We start from the raw sequence: 18,183 nt of genomic DNA on the forward strand, positions 1-18,183 counted from the left end.
GCTGAGCTGACTCAGCTGAGCTTCAAGGAAGTTGTTTTTGATGTCAAGTTGTCAACACTGTGCCGAAGAGATATCCAAATGGTTATAGTACATGTTTTTTTAGCTGAAGTTGTTACAATAGTATTTATGTTGCCATTGAGTAATAAATTAATTATATTCGTAAATCAAGTTCAGTGACTATATACTCAACGTAATGATAATTTTTTCCATTATTGAGTCCGCATTGAAATTATTCAAAGGCGCCAGAATTTAAAGTTCCGTAGTGGTAAATATGATGACAAAACCAGTTAACCTATTCTGTACTATACAGATTGTTATGCTGGGTGTTTCTAGGGCGGCTTCCCGTCCTAGAAACGCCTGGCTTGTCGCTGGGTTCTTTTCTAAAACGAGGCTAGACCACAAATACAGGAGGAACCGGGCATAAAGACTCGGGGCAACAGCTAACACGTATATTCACAAATCTTATTCTCAAGAACAAACAGACTATCTCACAATATGTATGACACATCAATTCTTAGGCTGCTGATTGGGTATGCGCAGGTTATTGTTATGCTGGGTGTTTTTAGTCCGACCTCTCGTCCTAAAGACACCAGCGACTGAGCGGGGTCCTCTTTCTAGACCGGAAGTAGAACACTCACAAGGAACAGGGCATAAAAACTCGGCACTATACCTTAACACATCTATTGTCCTAATTTGAACTCCTTACAATACACATACAAAGATATACTGAATATGGAAGAGGTAAAGTGACGAAGTGACTAATATTGGTGAAATATCCGCCGCCACCCCTCACCCTACCACCGAGCCTCCGCCTCACCACCACCCCAGGAGGATCACGGAGGGTCGGATCACAGAGAGATCAACCCGTGGCAAGAAGGGCGCCGGTGCTCCCCTGTCCTAAGTCCCTGTGTCACTCAACCGGTCCGACAGAGGCTACGCCGGCGAAGGGGGGAGGGGAGTGCATGCATAGCCTACATTTTTAGCAATGGGATGAAATTAATCCGTAAGGTTACAAAATTATAAGTGATGAGAGTGAAACTGTAATATGATTAGTGATAAAACAGTTACTATGGATCGAGACTGGTGCTAATGTACATTACTCTGAACATATTTATTCTGAAGGTGACTTGGAATAATATAACAATGACGTCCTCAGACTGGAGGAATAAAAAAATTAAGTTAACGCTTAAAATAAGGACAACAAAATAATTCTAAAATAGTTTTGACCAACCAATTTTCTTACACTTTCTCTTAGTTTGTTCTCAGATGCTACTGCAGAACATCAAGATGGGGAATCAAACGACACTAGTGAAAAGCATTGAACATAATACAGTTAATCGGTATTAATAATGAAAAATACTGAATACAAGTGCCCAGGTTATTTCCTGTGGAACTTCCTTTTCCGTCCGGCACATTTCCAGTGTCCAGTGAAGTACCTGGCTATCGTCCGTTCACCATGACGACAAAATTAGGCCATACCCTCGCTTGAATGCCAGTTGTGTGTTGGTCACCCTAAAGGCCTAACACATGGAAATAAAAGGCCGTACCATTAGTTTCCCTGCAGTCATACCACCACGTCGTCTCTTAGGATGTGAGGCATCTTCCCTCACAAACCTTTAAACAACAGCAGAAGGAGACGGAAACAGGCTGAGATATAAATTAGCCTATATTAATCGTGAGAATATCTGTCTATCTATCTATTCCCAGACGCCTCAATCCTGTTTGGGGTGGCCACAAACAAATCGCCTCCACGTCGCCCTGTCCCCAGCCATTTCACTGCCCTGCTCCCAACTCAAACCCCCCTCTCTCATATACCTCTCCACCCCATCCCTCCATCTCATCCTCGGCCTCCCCCTCCCTCTTCCCCCCTCCACCTCACTCACATACACTCTCTTCGTCAGTCTTTCACCCTCCATCCTCTCCACATGGACAAACCACCTCAGTGTGTTCCTCATAACACTTCCTATCACATCCACATCCACACCACAACGCTCCTTTATATCCTCATTTGTCAGCCTGTCTCTCCATGTGACTCCACAGGCTCCTCTTAAATAACTCATTTCCACTGCTCTTACTTGTGTCCTTCCAACAACGTCCAAGCTTTACTACCATACGTTAGAGTTGGTATCACAATACTGTCATGTAGTAACTTTTTCACTTCCATGCTTACTTCCCTGCTTCTTATCACTGCTGTCAAGGAACCAGCAACCTTTCTTCCCTGCTGTACCCTTTCAAGCACTTCACCCTCCAAACCTCCATCCTTACTCATCACACTACCCGAGTACTTAAACGTACTCACATTTTCCAATTCCTCACCATCCAACCTCGCTGTACATTCACTGACTTCACCTCTCTCAAAGACCATCACTTTACTCTTCCCTACATTCACCTTTAGATTCAGTTTCTTGCACACTCTCCCAAACTCATCCACCAAGCCTTGCAGCTCCCCTTCGTCTTCACTCAACAACACAGTATCATCTGCAAACAACAGTACAGGGAGTTTCCAAACACTATCCTCTCTCACCAGGGCCACTCCAACATCCACTACCCTACCTTGTACCTCTTTTATTACCCCATCCATGAACAGATTGAACAACCATGGAGACATGACACATCCCTGTTTCAACCCAACCTCCAAAGAGAATAATTCACTTAGTTCACCATCCACATGCACTGCAGCCTTAGCACCATCATACATACTCTTCACAGCATTCAACAACTTTCCATCTACTCCATATATTCTTAATACTTTCCACAATCCTTGTCTATCCACCCTGTCATATGCTTTCTCCAAATCCATGAAAGCCGCATACAACTTCTTTCCCTTCTCTAGAAACTTTTCCACTAAAGATCTAAGAATGAATATCTGATCTACACAACCTCTTGCCTTCCTAAAGCCTCCCTGTTCTTCTCCAACTAATTCCTCTGTTCTTTCTCTAACTCTGTCAATAAGTATCCTACCATACACTTTTCCTATTATACTAAGAAGACAAATGCCCCTGTGATTACCACACACTCCTTTTTTCCCCTTTTCCTTTGTACAAGGGAATAATTATAGGCTACCTGACTTGCAATCCTCCGGGACTCTACTGTACTTTCCTCCCAGGCCAATCTGCACATCTTTGACATCCATTCTACTACTATCTTTCCCCCATGCTTCAGCATTTCACCACACACTCCATCAATTCCTGGGGCTTTCCCCAATTTAACTTTCTTCATTGCTTCCACAACTTCTATCCTACTGATTTCTTCCTGTCTTCTCACCTCCCTCCTTCTCCCAGTCATTCCCCAGCCACTTATACTCGCATTACTTTCACTATCTATGTTCAACAATTCCTTAAAGTGTTCTCTCCATCTGCTCACTCTTTCTCCCTTCTCCACTAGTAATCTACCATTTTTATCTTTCACTCCCCTGCTAACCTCACTTCCACCCTGTCTTACTCTCTTCACCTCTTTCCAGAACATTTTCTTACAGTCCCTCCACTTTACACTCAAATTCCTTCCAAATTCCTCATCCACTCTCTTCTTACTCTCTCTTACTAATCTTTTCACCTCTCTCTTTCTTTCTACATATAACTCTCTCTTCCTCCTCTCAACTTCTTCCACGCCCCTATTTCTCATCCATTCATTGTATGCTTTCTTCTTTTGTGCCACAGCCTGTCTCACCTCTTCAGTCCACCACGCTGTTCCTTGCACCCCCCTCCGTCTTCTCTTCCTTCCACACACCACATCACATGCTGCACATATTTCTTCTGTAAATATCCTACACACACCTTCCACGTCTCCCATCTGCTCCAATTCATATTTGTCCAATCGTTCCTCCACTTCTCTCTTATACTCTGCCTTTTTCTCATCCTCTCGTAACCTTTCCACCCTCCTTGCAACTACTCCTTCCTCTCGTCTTTCCCTTCTTCTATTCCTCCATCTTACTTGTATCCTAATTCTGGCCACCACCAAGTAGTGGTCAGAAAGTCCACTCCCCCAACCTCTATAAGCTCTTGTATCCATTACACATCTTCGCATCCTGTTATCCACACACACATAATCAATCATTGCCTTCCTTTCATTCAGTTCACCAGCCACCCTTCTCATCACTCGCCATATATACCTGTGGATCATTTTATGCCTGAAGAGGGTATTGGCTATCACCAACCCCCTCCCAGCACAAATGTCCACTAACGCACTCCCATTCTCATCTATCGCAGCAGGCACACCCCACTCACCAACTATTCCATCCACCTTCACATTCCCAACTTTATCATTCATATCACCGATCAAAAACACTCTCACATTCCTTCCAAACTTTTGCATGCACACTTCCACATTTGTCCAGAACTCTTCTCTCACTCTGCTAGCACGATCTTGCATTGGTGCATACACACACACACACACACACACAATCGCCCACATTTTATTCCAACTTTCAACTTTACCCACACAATCCTTGACCCAACTGATCCATACTCTCTTATGCTCTTCTTCCATCTTTTACTCAGAACTATACATACTCCTTCCTTTGCCCTCTCATTTTCACCTACTCCTGCACATATACCCCATCCATACTCCCATTCTCTCACACTTTCTCCTCTCCATTTTGTTTCAGTCATTCCACATACATCCACTCTTGCACCCTCAAGCACCTGGACAATCTCTCTCTCTTTCACCTCATCATTCGCTCCTCTTACATTCCACGTAGCTATTACCAAGTCCTTTGTCCGGTCCTGGGTCGTCATCGTTTAGTCAGTCCTTGTCCGAGGCTTATTGTTTGTTTTTTTAATTAGTTGTTTTCCGGGGATGGGCACTAACCCTCCGCCAACCCTTTTAGTCTCCTTTTACGACAAGCAGGGATACTGGCGGAGTATTCTTGAAAAAAAACCCAACCCCCAGGGGGTCGACATATTCTCACTTCCTTATGTTCTCAGATAAATGACATGGAGGACAAGAGAATATTGGAAATAACACTGGTGGCTGGGACAATTCTAGTGCTGAAAGGAGAAAATTGGGAGTTACTATACATTCATGGTCGGACCAACTTTCGTCTCGTACTCGTGCTTACGTCAGACGAGTTATTATCTGAGAGTGAGTGTAGAGGTGTAAGAATGGTACTGCTTCCAACAATAACCCCGTCATGATGGGGGGTAGTTCTGTTATCCTGTCCCAGTTGAGAGTGAAAACAGGAGCAGGACCCTGAAAATGTCCAACAGAATGAGTAATGAAAAGACTGTCAAGATAATCCAAATATCTAATCTCTTCTCTCTCTCCCATTCTGTCGTTCTACTTTCCCACTCTTCAGCGAAGCACTCGACAACAGAAAGAGAGAGAGAGGGAGAGAGCAAACGCGCCAGCTGGCAAGTTACCTCCACTGGGAAGGTAAATGGGGAATCAAGTGGCAAGGTATGTGCTGCCATCGTTATGCACCTCTCTCTCTCTCTCTCTCTCTCTCTCTCTGTCTCTCAGTTACAAATACACTTACAGAGAGGAGGCGAATGGTGAAAAGTAGGTTGTTGGTGTCGTGGACAGGGAGGGAAGGGTATAGTAGCAGTGGGATGTTGTTTTAAGAGTCTGTCGAACTATGTTTCGTAAACAGTCTTCACTGATTTTTTCCACGTAACACACCCGATAATACCGCCACACCAGCCAACATTCAGACATTCCTAACCAGATGGCGGGTAGTGACATGTACAGGCGTTGGACGGAGGGTAAACGGTGATATGTGAAGGTCGGTGACAGAGAGAAGGACTTCGGACCTCAGGGAACGGACTAGTGACTTTAGTTTATATCCAGAGCCAGAACAAAGAAGTAAAACACCAGCTCCTCCAGCGGCAAGACGGCAGGAAAATGAAGGATTATTACCAGATAGTATGAAAAAAACTCACAACTCACGTAGACAGATCCAGAGACACATACATTCAGTAGTTGTATATACATTCATAGACTCTCTCTCTCTCTCTCTCTCTCTGGCGCCTGCGAAGCATTGTGTTCCGTATTTAGAGACTTTTAAGTTGTTTATAATTGTGCTTATCCATACCTTCTAACTTCACACACACGGCCACCAGTTTAAAGTGTACAGCAAGGAGAAATATAACTAATATGGTTAACACTTGCTGATGTCAAGATTTTTAGCAATGATCCTTAGTACATTCTTCCCCAATTTACCCACAACGAACAAACCACAGCGTTGCCACACAAAGACACACGCACAGGGAAGTTGTGTGTGTGTGTGTGTGTGTGTGTGTGTGAGTGAGAGAGAGAGAGAGAGAGAGAGAGAGAGAGAGAGAGAGAGAGAGAAATGTGTGTGTGTGTGTGTGTGTGTGTGTGAGAGAGAGAGAGAGAGAAATGTGTGTGTGTGTGTGTGTGTGTGTGTGTGTGTGTGTGTGTGTGTGTGAGAGAGAGAGAGAGAGAGAGAGAAATGTGTGTGTGTGTGTGTGTGTGTGTGTGTGTGTGTGTGTGGTACCAGCAGCGTATAAGAATCATTTATAGTACCGTACATCATGGTAACAAATTAATGAACGATTCAACTCCCTCAGCCCAGGAGGTTCATAATGTAAAATATATCCCTTATTGAGAGAGAGAGAGAGAGAGAGAGAGAGAATGTCGTTACCTAAGAGCTTTATTCAGGCTACGAGAGTGTGCTGGTAGTGAGGGGCTTAATGAAGTGTATAGTTACTCAGCCCATCCTGTTTGAAAAGTTGGCCTTGGGTTGATCATGGCAAGAGGTGACACAAACAAAATGAGAATAACGACACCATATGGAAGGGATTAAGAGGAGTTCAGGAGAGAATAAACAAGGTATAAGTAGTAAGGAGAAATACACAGCAGAATGTGGGTCACCTTGTATCATTATCTGTTATTCTATCAGGTGTTTACCTCACGGGCTCTCAGCGTTTTATTGCTCGTTACCCACTGACCGAGCAACTCAGTTATCATATGTTTTTCCTTTTTTGAGAGGAGGGCTTTATCTCGTGGACTATCAACACAAAATACTTTTTATGACATTCAGACCAAGGTTGTGGAAAGTAAAAGTGGCAGTCTGGGCACTTGATATACTGCATTACTTAATGATCATTCTTTTCAGCCGGTAAGAAGGATTGCAAAGGAATTTATTGCTGATTATTTCATTGTGTTGAACGAGCAAATGAATAGCAAGATTATGAAATATAATTATGTTAGCAATAATTCATGGCTCAATTTTTTTTCCTGACTTCAAAAATATATATACTTCATAAACACTCCAAAGAAAAAAAAATGATACTAGTAATAAGCAACAGCGAGCAGATACATTAAAAAATAATATGCTCAACAGGAAAATAGTTTTCTTTTATAAATAGATAGATAAACAGATAGGTAGGTAGGTAGGTAGGTTGGAATAGATAGAAAGGCTATTGAAGACAGATATAGACATATAGATGCAGAGATGGATATGAAAATTATCAAGTTCAAGAAGGAGCAGACTCCGCGGGGCGCATAGCCTCACTTGCCCTCCGACTCCACCTAAGTGGGTCCCTCTGTGCAGCTCTCCAGGCAGCAACTCCTCCACCTTTAAGTATCTCCCGCCAGGAGTGATCAACCTGCTCCAGCCATGAGTTGTGTGGCCTTCCCCTTGGCCTCTTTCACCCTGGGTTAACTCGTCCAGAGATCACCCTGTAAGCAGGATCAGCCTCAGGAAGGCGGGCCACATACCCATATAGCCGGAGCTGGCGTTGATGTATTATGTGGGTAATAGGCCTCGATTCAGTCTCACAGAGCAGTCACTCATTATGCACCCGGCTGTACCAGTGATATCCCATGATCCTGCGAAAACAGTACCAAAGGAGTCAATTCGCCGCTTCAAGTCACTGTTAAGTGTCCATGTCTCTCAGCCATAAATTATAGTAAGACAAGGAGCATTAGCGCCTTGTAGATGCAAACATTCGTAATTTTACACAAATAACGACAGCGCCGAATACAAACTGAGTGAATCCATAACACCGTAGACCAGACCAATACGACAAGAGTTCTCACTGTCTGATCTACCATTGTTATGGACCATACTGCCAAGATAATTGAAACCTCCAAGACTTCCATACCCTCACAACATGCTTGGACAGACTTAACCGCTTCATCCAACAAGTCACCAAATGCCTGGACTTGGTCTTGACCCAAGAGACATTTACTCTCAGTGGCTTTGCATTCTCGTGAAATTCCTCGAGGACACTCAGTAGTGCCTCCAGCAACTCTGCTAGGATAACTGCGTCATCAGCAAAATGAAGGTCAGTAACTCTGAAACTGCCAGTTGTTACCCCACAGTGACTTCGACTCACAGCCTGGTCCAGTACCCAATCCATACTTGTGTTGAAAAGTGTGGGAGCAAGGACACATCCTGTCTTACACCAGAACTTACTCGGGAGAAGTCGGATGTCCCCCCCCCCCCACACACACACACACTTGACAGCACTCAAACCAGCAGTCAATCAGATTATCCCTGTGGGGATCTCACAGAGTCGCAGGAGTTCCCATAGTACCTCCCAGTTTACTGAGTCAAATTCCTTCTTGAGATCCACATAGGCTACCAGCAGACCTTGTCGAAACTCATGACACGTCCCCACATGAACTCGAGGGGCTAGGATATGGTCCAGAGTAGACTTCTTGGGCGTGAAACAGGCTTGCTCAGGCCTTTGAAACTTTAGCAAATGGTCCCAGATGTGAGCAAGAACTTTGCCTGGCACACTGAGCAGTGTAATACCGCGGTAGTTACTACAGTCACCCTTGTCTCCTTTTCCTTTCCAGATAAGGGTGACCAAATCCTTTGTCAGTCAGGAGGAATTATACCAGTCTGCCAAACGGCTTCTATGACTGCATGTAACCCTCTGATCATGGTTCCGTCCCCATTCTACTGGGATGTCACAAACACCAGCTGCTCTACCACTTTTCAACGTATCCACTGCCTTCTTGATTTCATCTAGAGAAGGCACAGCTTCGTCAGTTGGTGGGACACCAGTTAGTTGTTGTACACTAGCTGACAGAAGCTGTCCACTGGGAGGTTCAGCCATATAGCCTACAGCTGCTCAAAGTATTCAGCCCGACGAGCTCTATACTCACCTGCCCTTGACGCCAGTTGTCCATCTGCCGTCCAAACAGAGTAAACCTGAGAGATGGGTCTGGAATGGAGCTTCTTCAGGGCTCAGTAGGTGAGATGAAGGTCATTTTTATGAAAACAGCCTTCTACCTCAGCGATTTCCCTGACATGCCTCTCCTTGTCCCTTCTTAGTGAAATTCGTGCCCATTGAGACAGAAGTCCGTGGTGTTCCCGATCCCCAGCCAGTCTGGTAGCACGATTCTCCTCAGTCGTCGTCAGTGTACCCTGCGAGATGAATCCCCTCCTTGATCTTGGGTGGTCTTCAATACACTCATCAGCTGCTGCCAGGGTAGGACGCTTAAAGGTATCCCATCGTTCAACAGGATCCTTAACAGTATTGAGCACTTCAAACCGATTTGAGACTGCCACAACATACTCACATGGATGTAATGGAATCTATAATAGCCCGTGTTGCCCTGAGGTAAAGCAGGGGATTCTCCTTTTGGCTCAGTGGTAATGTGCGTGCATTTGAAGCGCGAGGTCCTGACATCGAATCTCGGTCAGACCAACGATTAATTTGTTAAGGTTCATTTCAGTTATTACATGGATACTCCTCATCCCTGAGTTTCTCCAAATGGAACCTTTTTTGGTGGCATCTTGAGAACCTCTCAGTTTTGATTTGTAGCCTTAGAGTAGCAATAACAAGTCTGTGATCAGTACCAAAGAACTCTGCACTCCTGAAAGCCTTACAGTTCTGAAGGATCCTCCAACGAGTAGCCTACTAACAAGAATGTAATCAATCTCCTTAGCAACCCCTCCGGTATTTTGGATACCAAACCCATCGGTGGAGATTTCGCCGCTGGAACCAGGATTTTGCAATTATTAACTTACTGGATTTTGCGAAATCCAGAAGGTAAGAACTATTGGAATTCCTGGTTCCAGACCATGGAAACCCTCACTGTCTGTGCCAGTAACTGCATAAAAGTCCCCCAAGACCAAGAGTGTTTCCTGTGAGGGGCACTGTTCCACAACAGTCAAGTTTGATGTAAAATAGCTAGGTAAGTAGGTAGTTAGAGATAGATAGATAGACTAATAAAGATAGATAGATATAGACATACACATATAGAGGTGGAAATGAAAATTATGAAGACTTTTAAATTCTAGATATTTAAGTTCGAAGTTGTAACGAATATTTGTCTGCCAGCAGGAAAAATAATATAGGCTTCATTTCGTCGTCAGGATGAAGGGCTTCAAGTATTACACTGAGACAGACAGCTGCAGCGTTTGCTACTAAGGAACAATTGGTAGTGCACTTCTATGGTTTTATCATCACGAGATAAAAATAAATAAATGAATAAATAAAACCAATGGTGGACCGAATCTCTGCTTACGTGATCGTAAAGCAGTTCACCCTTTAGCTGATAATTACCTGGTTATCATTATAATTCTGTTAAGGTCCAGCGATTTTACTATGCTCACGACAAACCTTGGCCACGAATTCTTAAAAAACTATCACAATTAACGTTTTACTGGAGAATTAAGAATTATATGGCTTATCAGGCTAATGTCAAACGGTTTCATTCTGTTCACGAAACATACGGCGGCCCAAGATTTAAGCACTTCATTACGTGCTTCCGTAATTATTCTTGCTTCAGTCAGGCCCTTATATTTAGGTTGGGGAGACATTGTTAGATGGAAAGGTTGAACGGTCTTCATTAATCCTTTCAATGATAAAGACTTTTCCCAGGTTGAACAATATCACTTGGAACTGGCATCAACGTATTAATAGTATAAATGATTTTATTCAGTGGTTATTAATTGTCAGAGTGAACAGATTGGTTAAACAGATCCCCAGCAGTACTGCCGTGAAAAGACAAGACACTACTAACTGGAGAAGAACAAACAATCTGAACAAATCCTCATCAGCGGAGAAGAACAAGTAAATCAGCAAACTAAGTTCTCAGTAATGAAAAAAATTATATAATCATCACTGGGGACAAACAGACCAGTAGATAAATCCTGTGCAGTGAAGAACAGATCAGTAGAACAAATCCTCCACAGTGAAGAGAAAGAAACCAGCCGACCCAGTCTTCAGCAGTGGGGAAGCAGAACCATTCTCTGGACTAAAATCATCCTCTCTCTGTTTTGAAGGATGACCTGTGAGATGTTCATACTAGAACGGGGCTCCAGTCACGAAGAAGTGCGGTGGAAAGGATGTAGAGCCGTAGTACAATAGTGTCTGATTCTGCCAGTGAGCTGTGTGAGGTAAAATGCAATATGAGGAATGTCTCTGTCGATTTAAGAGTGGACAGCCTATAGCAAAACAAATTATCAACAGTGAAGAAAGACAAACCAGCAGAACAAATCCTCAGCAGTGGGGAACAAACCAGCAGAATAAATCCTCAGCAGTGGGGAATAAACCAGCAGAATAAATCCTCGGCAGTGGGGAACAAACCAGCAGAACAAATCCTCGGCAGTGGGGAATAAACCAGCAGAATAAATCCTCAGCAGTGGGGAACAAACCAGCAGAACAAATCCTCGGCAGTGGGGAATAAACCAGCAGAACAAATCCTCAGTAGTGGGGAACAAACCAGCAGAACAAAACCTCGGCAGTACCGTCATGATGTAAGCTGACGAGGTATGGCTTCGTTATGTGCCTCACAAACCTTGAAAGACCAGAGCAGAGGTGCCAAGTGAAACAGTACCTGAGGCAGCCATACTAATGAAGGCAGGTATGAACTCTCACAGGAGGACGACGACATTTGTAGTGTTAGTTTCTATCAACAGACCATATTTTAGTTTAAAACGTCTCCACTCCACTCAAAATAATCCCATGGAGACCGCAAGAACTGTATGCAACCGCAGTCCTGGTGCTGCAGTAGTAGAGTCTTTTAGGCGCGATGGTGATTTCCATACTGTAGTACATCGTCAGACAGCGTGAGTCAATATAATATCGTCTGGCGGTAGACATAAAAAGATTCCTACGGGGTTAGTGATGATGAAAGAGTTAATCATGAAGCAATCTATCTATATTATAATGATCCGTTTTCTGTTTGTTTGTTACCGTTACACAGCAAAAACCGGCGCATATAGCGTTTTTTGTTAGAGTAAGGTACCGTTAAAATGCCCTAACTTGAAGAAAAAAAAAAAATCCAGTCCAATCGGGCCACCGGTTCCCGAGTTAGGCAGTGACTTGACTTCGGGCAGAGGCCGCCGAGGGCTGCCTTTAAGCGAGTTGATTAAAAAAAAAGGAAAAGAATTTATGATTTTTTTTCTAGTTCCGATACACCTACTGATAAATTCAGAAATGGTTGGGGTCTATTTCCCAATGTTACACCGGGACGAACGGTTGATTATTCGTTCCCCTAGTGTTTGACCCGCGTAGCCTAGCCTCGGGGCCCTACGCTTGTGATGGGGGGAACAGTGTGTAAGACCCACGCCAGGCCAGCATGACGTACTCCCCAGTGTTCATACAAGCTACTATAAGAGCTGGCAAGTGTCATCCTCGCCTATACCTGTGTGTGTGTGTGTGTGTGTGTGTGTGTGTAACCCATACTGGAGCCAGGCCAGTTAACCTTTAATACCAGGGCTGTGTATGTGTGTGTGTGTGTGTGTGTGTGTGTGTTTTATGTAACCCACACTGGAGCCAGGCCAGTTAACCTTTAATACCAGGGCTGTGTGTGTGTGTGTGTGTGTGTGTGTGTGTGTGTGTGTGTGAGAGTGAGAGAGAGAGAGAGAGAGAGAGAACTAGGTGTGTGTGTGTGTGTGTGTGTGTGTGTTTTATGTAACCCACACTGGAGCCAGGCCAGTTAACCTTTAATACCAGGGCTGTGTGTGTGTGTGTGTGTGTGTGTGTGTGTGTGTGTGTGTGTGTGTGTGAGTGAGAGAGAGAGAGAGAGAAATATGTGTGTGTGTGTGTGTGTGTGTGTGTGTGTGTGTGTGTGTGTGGGTGGGTGGGTGGGTGTGGGTGGGTGGGTGTGTGTGGGTGGGTGTGTGTGTGTGTCGGTAGGAAAGGAGTTAACTTAGGAAGTGTTGGCATATCTCTACCGTTACGGAGGTAGCCTACGGTTCGGAGTTTTACAAAAGAGCGAATCTATATGTTAAAAGAGCGACAAAATTTTCTCGAAAGAGCGACAGATTTACTATTAAAAGAGCGACCATGTTTTACATCAATTGAGCGTCTGGGTTATTTTCCAACACAAACTCTTCGCCTTTGCTGGTGGTGGTATTCATGGACTCGAGAGCTTGATAGACTTCCTCATGATTTTTAGGCAAAACAGGATATTGTTTTATTCTTTCACGGTATATTGATTGTGCCAGACATTTCAGATCACCAGATTGCAGATTGTTTTCCGTAACTTTACAAAGTTCTGTCCTAATTATTTTTGCCGGCCTTGCTGTCATGTCATCACTTGCTTTTCTTTTCACTGTTGTACGTAATTGCTGTCGTTCAAGTTTTCTCTCATCTTTTTCATGATTGTGTTGCAACTGCACTGGGACAATGCTATCTATTTCACAGTCTGTTTTCACTCGTGCTTTACACTTCCCATTTGTACACCGCCACGAAAAACTTCCATCACTTAATGTTGTGTTGACTCTAAACTTGTAGCCTTCATAAATTATACACTTTTTTCCCTTGTTAGTTTCCGTAACGGTGAACTCCATGTTGGCACGACTTTACTGTGTGGAATTACCAGACACAATGACAGGTTGTATGGAAGTAACAGACGAGTTTGACTGGCTTTGTTTGTTTCGGAGTTTGTTTCGGCTTTGTAAGTTTGGCTGGATTGGTGACAGGTAGGGAGATGGGGGGGATAATGAGGCAGTCAGGTCGTCCGCTCTTTTAATAGTATATTTTGTCGCTCTTTTATACTACTCTCATTACTGTTCCGCCGCTCATTTGTAGGGCGCCCCTACGGTTGCTGCTGCTCTTGGTAAGCGGTTAATAAATACTCTCCCATATAATTTAACCACAACACCATCAGCATTTGTCAGTCTCTTTTCGTTGAGATCTGGATCTGTGTTGATATCCATGTTTTTTTCTTACCCATTTCAGTTCCTCAGGTTACTCTCTTTTTCTCCCGGAAAACCACAGCTGTGGCTGAACGGTTAGCGTTGCTGACTGAAAACCATGGCTGAAAAGCTACCGTATTAGCGCCGGGGTTGGAATCCTGTGCCAGCAGCGGGCCTCACCAATCTCAGGTGTCCATCCACCCTTAATGGGTTGGTGGGTAAAATGAGCACTTAGGATAATACCTGGGGGGGGGGGACTGTGGTAACCTGTGTGATACAGTGGCTTTGTACCCCATGATATTGGGTGAAAACCCCACCACAGGCTAAAAGGCCTAGGTTATGGATATGAGCACATCGACCAAAAGCCTCATGGCGTGTGGCCCTACCAGTACCTTTACCTTTTCCTAACGGAATATATCTATATCTATCTTTCTTTCTATCTATCTATCTATATATACATAGAGAGAGAGACAGACAGACAGACAGACAGACAAACAGACAGACAGACAGAGTACATACACGGGTACATAATGCATTTTTTCTAACATGCCTTTACATAAGGATCAATGTAATTTGCATATTTTACTGCTGTGTTTGTCAACCTTTTTTATGTCAAGTGGTGTGTCCTTACTGTGTTTGTAACTAGTCAGCATTATAATAACGGCCCCGTATGTACAGTCGCCAAACTTTCCACCTGTGCCACCTAGCCGCGAGAGGTGGGTAACGGGTGCTGGCAACAGTGTATATGTTTGTTCGTGTGTACATGCTCGACGAAAGTTCGGATCATCAACTCTCTTCGTCCATAGTGAACCTCTGTCAGAGTCAGAGTTCATCCCTTAGATGGCTGGGTACGGAGTTAGGTGGTGAGAAAAATGTCTCAGGAGTAAGGCGGCTCTCCCATCGGCTCAGCCAGTTGCATGAAACTGGTCGCATGGAAAATTGTTGTGTGCCACAGGTCGCGCTGACCAAGGCCAAAGATATATGACTATATAAATTTTATAATAAAGTAATATAAATAATATTCTTATATAAATATAAACTTTTATTTATAATACAATAATATATATTATACTATACATATTTGGCCTTGGTCCGTGCAACCTGTGACATGCAACAATTCCATGCGACCGGTTTCCTGCAACTGGTCGAGCCGGTGGGAGAGCTGCTTAAGGGGGGAGCTTGGCATAGTGAAGTCCAGGGCAGGTGCAGGACGTTGAGGGGAGGGGGTTACGTTATTCATACCGCCAGTGACAATAACTGCCGAACTAGTTTTTGAGATCCATTGGCAATCTACCAAATATTTACATTTTTTAACAATACTAAACATGTTATTTTCTATGTTGTTTTTACATTGTTACAATAACATGTTAATGCACTAAATACTGGAATCACTCCAAGCCTTTCTCTCACACTCTCTCATTATATCAGTAATTCCATTTCATAGGGTTATCACTTGATACCATTATCAGTATAGGTTGAAGATGAATGCATTTACCTAACATCTACATACAGTTACAAGTAAGATTGCCTGCCATATTCACATCATGAATGACACTGACCAATAAACATTAGGATGATGTTCAGACACTGTTAACGGTTGCTTATTTCCTCGTTGGTAGTACTTCAGGCAGATGTTTTCATGTGTTCTGTGGTGCACCACGAAGAGGTAGGAGATTAAAATACTGTCACCTCAGCAGGCAGAGAATTTATGCATACTTTTGTCGAATGTGGTTATTATATCAGCTATGATAATGATTTACCGTACCATTTTTCATATGACTATGATCATTACAGCACATCTTTATAGTCCATTCGTCTAACGTATGACTGAATTACACATTGAAAGGAAAACTGATTGTGAGCGGTGCCGCTTATGTGTGCGGTCACACATTTACACGCTCATCGATTATTCACCGAACAACATTATCTCACATTATAGCAAGATGAAGACACCATCTCTTCACCACAGTATGTAAAAGCTTCCAGTCATTTTAAGCTCAATTTTATTGATTCATGAATTGTTTGGACATTTATATCACCATTGCCTGTGATATTACTTATGTGATTGGTAAATGCAACATAACGAACATGAAATTATCATTACAGGCTGGAACACTTTTTTTTTTTTTTTTTTTTATCCCGCGAACCTCGCTTTAGCCCCCGTCACCGAGGTCCGGAGTGCGAGGATATGTGATGTTGGTTGTTGACTGGCTGCTACCAAGACCTAGGTCATAACACAAGGGTTTGGTGTTTAATAGGAGAAACCCATCTTTCCTGACGGGGGTGGAACCACGTCACACGGATCGCCTGGCAGAAGCGTTAACTACCACGTCACCCACAGTACTGTTTCAAATATTTAATATATATCAACTATTAAAACAATTGCCGTGTTTGCACTGCAAGCACAGAGATCCACGTAATGATTAAGTGATGAGATGCTTAGGTTTTCTATTGTTAACGAAAGGTTGACTCATGACTAGCTGACTCGAGGCAGTATTCTGCCTCAACGAACGAGTTTCAACCTCCGACATCTACAGCTCCTAACTCTCCTACTTAGTTTAAATTAATATCCTCCCAATGAGTAATCCTGTAACGATTAATGACCTAACTTGTCTAATCATCTCTCGGATCAAGAATGGTATTTCAATAGGTTTAATCGAGATCGGCCCAGGACTGGCTAAATGCAAAACGAACAGTCAGACACAGATATCTACTTTTCAACCATAAGGGCCGGTCACACGACGGTTCTTCCCCCCCAATATGCAGTAGACATTTTTTAGCCATGGGTTTATCATGTAATAATGAAAAAGAATACGTTTTTAAATATATAATATATGTAAAGATGCGGTCTTTTGAATTAGTTTACTTATTGTTTTCAATACTTGCATTATCCAACACTTTCAAGAAGCTCCTTTGAAATTCTATCGCCTAAAAATTGTCGACTGATTACTGGGATGAACTTTGACTGAGGTTCACTAAGGAAAACGAGAGGTGATGATCCGAACTTTCATCAAGCATGTACACACGAACAAACAGATAACCTACACTGTTGCCAGCACCCCTTACCCACCTCTCGTGGCGGGGTGGCCCAGGTGGAAAGTTTGGCGACTGTACATAATATATGCATGTACACTCATGTACCCTTCCTGCCTGGCCCTCAGCGACAACCTTCCCCAGGGCGGCAGGCCCGTAGCCAGGGGGTAGGGGAGTCCAGAGGGTCGGACAACTCTCGAACTGCCTAAAGGTTCATTTTTCACGTTCCCTTTTTTTAAATCAGTGCGAAAAGGGTCACTCTTCGTTGTCCAGAAGTTTCGTGCTGCTTCTCAACGTCGCATATGCATACACCCAGACCCCCATAGCAAGCATGCAGCAGACCTTTCACCCGCCGGCTGTTGTGCAAGACCAGATCCAGCAGAACACGACCCCCTCACCTCCGAAAAGTCTGGCTATGGGCCTGGATGGTGGGGCTTGCACTGAGTGGTAATATTCCTTTAAAAATAATGGCGATTAATTAATAAGAAAGTAAGTAAGTCATAATCATCATCATCATCATCATCATCATCATCCGAACCTCCTTTCCCACCCTAGGGCAGGGTGAGGAGTAGCAATGTCCAGACAGCCCAAATTTGCCCATTCCAGTGGGCCACGCTTCCATTCAATCATCATTCAAGCCCCAGGAATCCTGGGTCTATCGGATACACCAAAAACATTCACCATGTTCTGTAGCTTCACATAAACGTATCCGACTGAGTCTATCCAGACGCTGCCACTTTAAAAAGGGGTGCCAAATCCCTGATCATGCACTTCTTCTCACAACACTCATCCAGTCAGCTCGATCTATTGTCAGTTCCCTAGCCTCACCGATTTCCAAACCATTCCTCCTCACACACTCATCCACCATATCTCTCCACCTTCTCCTTGGCCTACCTCGCCTCCTCCCTCCTTCAAATTCGCTCAGATATACTTTTTTCACCACTCAGTTGTTATCCATTCTCTCCACATGACCATATCATCTCAGTACACTCTTCGATTCTGGTGTCCACAGACTTCCTCACTCCACATCTTTCACGATTCATATTATTTCGTATCCTATCCACCCTCTGTGCTCCACATAC

This window comes from Coenobita brevimanus, chromosome 51 (assembly GCF_032717465.1).
Source record: "Coenobita brevimanus isolate Jiangsu-jjx chromosome 51, ASM3271746v2, whole genome shotgun sequence".
Taxonomy (NCBI): Eukaryota; Metazoa; Arthropoda; class Malacostraca; order Decapoda; family Coenobitidae; genus Coenobita; species Coenobita brevimanus.